Raw genomic sequence first — 3,676 nt, forward strand, 5'->3', positions numbered from 1 at the left:
GTTTCGCCCCAATCTATGCCGGACTGGGGACAGCCTGAGCGACCTTAACACACTGCGATCTCTCCTTCCATAACTCCTTTGAAATCAGAGCGTCGCTCGCTGAACCCCGCTATACTTTCTCGCCTCAACAAGTGAAACAAACATGTGAAACAAACATCCAAAACCAGTCAGCCCCCGCCCTAGGAGCTACAACTAATGCTTCCGCCTCCCAAACACCTGCGTCCAATACAGTCGTCCGTCGGTGCCCCTCCCCACATGAAGCCCCATATCCACCACCTGTGGACTGAGCACATTCCTCCTATGTCCTGGGCTGTCCATGAGGCTGCGGTGCACATGTTTCGGCGTCTTCTGCCCTGCGGCGACGTTCTCGCTCGCGTACGCGAACGAGTACCCCTCCCTCCTCATCCTGTCCCCGATCTTGGTCCCGTCGCTGCCGACGTGCGAGATCTTCCTCTGCACAAACGCCTGGTCCGCGTTGTGCCTCCTCGCCACGTCGCCCAACGTCGCCGACACGCGCACCGGCGCCACCCCCTTGCGCGCGCGCGAGTAGTTCACCAGCCGCAGCACCTCGGCCTCCCACCGCGACACGTTCTTGAGACGCGTCACCGTCGTCGCAGGGATCACCCCCGGCTTGCGCGCCTTTCCGCGCGGCACCTTCGCCGCCGCCCCGCCCCCCTTGGGCTTAGCCGGCGCCCGCTTTCGGGCGCCGCTCGCCTTCTGGCACGCGCATGGCTGCGGAAGCTTGCACACGCCGGCCTTGCACTTGCGCGCCGTATGTTTGACGGGCATGGTGTGAGCGGGAGCGAGCTTCGGGAAGGGTGAGAGCGGGGAAGGGGGGTGGGGGTGTGGGAAGGGATATGGCTTTGCGGGAATCCGAGAAGAATGGTCTGCGAATGCTTGGGATCAATTGATTCGCGGGGGGATCACAGGTTTACAGTACAGGGCGGTATGGACGGGCTATGTTTTTGTGTGGATCATCGCCGCTGCTGTCGCCGGTTGCAACGACGTCGCGCTGGCGCCAAGGCGTCTGTGGAAGTTGGTGGAACGTTGCGCTTACGTGGATGCCGACGCGCCGCGGGGACGCCTGGAGCCGAGAGGCTGGCCATCGCTGCCGAACGTCGGCTCGTCGCATTGTTCCCAGGTGGAAATCGTACAGGGCTTCGGAACGACTGTGTCCTCATCTCTTCGCGCTTCTCAAGGACGCAGCGGCGTCCTCCGTATCCCCGTCTCCCTCCATCCTGATGAACGCTCGCGCGCGCTGGCGGTAAAACTAACAAGGCGCTTGCATCGAAAACGGCTTGGTAGATGTGGGAGGCCTGGAGGATAATTGATATTTGCCTCAACAGAAGCATTAGTTCTCGATCCGTTTGCTGCGTCTTGGAAGGGCGCACAAGCTGCTTAAGCTATGCGTTGTATGACGAGAACTAAGGACTTCCGTAAGCCGCCATCCCCAGACACCTGGAGATATCGTCTACAGCCCATGCGCTGTTTGCGAGCATTTCTCTGGGCCCTAATACGCGTTTTAGTCTTGTTACGTACATCGATAGCAATACTGTATACAGTTTACTCGTTTCGTGTTAACGATACTGGACAAAGCCATGGATGTACACTGTGTATCATGTTCCATGCGCCGCTCTTGCCCTTGATTGAGTGGTACGGTGCAGGATGCCTGTTTACACGCCGTCCCTTCCTGAAAGGACTGATGCGCAATCCCGAGCCATGAAGGAAGTTCCACCGCAGCTTCGTTGTTTCTTCCGATTTCTGTAGAACGTCCGATCTCTTTTATGTTACATGGACGAAGAAGCGATCTCGTTCTATTTTTCGTGGCTTACAGCAATTCGTTCGAAGGTAACATGTAGGCCATTGCCTGATTGCAGTCCTGTCCGATTCTAGTACCACGCAATCACTTTCTGTCAGGAATCTTGCAGGAGGAGGCCAGAACTACAATGTATATTTCTTTATTGCGTGGCGTTTGCGACACCAATCAGCTGAGATAGAGCTGTCAAGCGAATCCGCACTCCGCACTTTTGCTACGTCTACGAGCACACAGCCAAGATAAGCGAGATATTGTCAGAGTAGTGTGAGTCGAGTGAGTTATTCCGAGATCTCAATTACCGTAAGCCGGTAAATACCTGTACTATTACTTACGCTCGGCATGGAAATGACATAAATAGTATACCATACCGGAAAACCAGAAAGTGAACGCATAGGAGAAGCTCCCTGCCCAGAGGTTGATACTAATAAACCGGATAAAACTTTCAGCGACAGCCAGTGTCGTGCAGAACAGAGCTTGCAAGTGAGAGGACAAGGGAGGCTTGTGCGTGCTGCGCCAACTTGCGATCTTCTTCCATATTTCTTTAAACTGCTACTATACACAGTAGTCGCCATCCTTCCCATGCAGTAAAACCGCAATAGCTGCCTTTGGCCACTGCAGATCTTTCGGTGTCTCTTTCATCCAAATTGGTCGTGTGTGGCTGCAATTTAATTAACTGACATTGGACAGAGGGCCCATATCGTAGGTCGAACTGGTGGCACAGAAAATAGTGCCAAGTACTGTATCCTTCCGCTCCCGAATGAGCAACAATACAGATGTATACCCGACGAGTTTACACGCGTTTCGAAAGGAGAGCTCAGGATGACTACCAAGCAGAGCAGCCTTAGATATGCCTGCGTGAGGTGCTGAGTTCACCTTCTCCAAACACCCCGATGATGATTCGCTCAAACACATCTTACGTGGTGGTTCAGTATCTTCTAACGAAGACTGCACGTACAGTCCTGCGAGGGGACTCGAGATGTGGTTTCTGCCACCTTTACAATAGGTATCGGTCATGAGTTATGCTCTATCTGCTCCCCACCAAGCTGTACACTCTACTGTCAAAACGCTCTTTATTTGTCGTTGGCCAGAACCGTATTGTACCATATTCGGGTTTTTACCATGAGTCGATTTCTATAATTTTCGTGTTGTGTAGGCGCGAAGTGTTTATGTGTATGAAACGCGGTTATTTTGGATAGCGAGGTTGGCCAGTGTCGTGGCATACACGATGTGTATGATACTAGATGCTTTACGCACCATGGTTTTCTGCAATTAAAACTGAAGTTGTGACGAAAACTCCTTACAGCAGGTGAAATCCAGTTAGACTCCATGACAAAATTTCCTGAAATGTAACTAACTGTATAGTGAAGTCCCTTCTGCAATACATTTCACATACGTATACCAAAAATGGCGGGGGGACGAGTGTGTCTTTTGTTCATCGGTCGCGCAGACCGTTGTGCGACCTCGCTGCTTCCCGATCCAAGCACTCTTTTCCCGTCAAGATGGCCAAAGTGTGCCCCCAGCCCTCCCCGCCCTTCTTGCAATTTAGATGCTCCTCCTTCGAATCCTTGCACAGCACAAGCTTCTCCGGCGCCTATCAGCACAATTATGTCTGACGACGGACAACGTACTCCTGATATGCGTCCTTAACTTCCTGCGTGGTGGGCCTACAATTCGCTGTTCTCCTCCAAGTCGTTGAGTTGGCCCACATACTCGATGAACACGTCGCAGACCCGGGATTCCTCTGCATGAGAACCGAGGGCACGCTGGTAAGCTATGAAAGGAGAAGAAGGGAGGCGGAAAAGAAGCGTCAACATGGGGGAGGTGATGAGGTTAGGCTTAGGACTAGAGTAGAGAACGAAG

This window comes from Chondrus crispus, genomic scaffold (assembly GCF_000350225.1).
Source record: "Chondrus crispus Stackhouse genomic scaffold, scaffold_6, whole genome shotgun sequence".
NCBI lineage: Eukaryota > Rhodophyta > Florideophyceae > Gigartinales > Gigartinaceae > Chondrus > Chondrus crispus.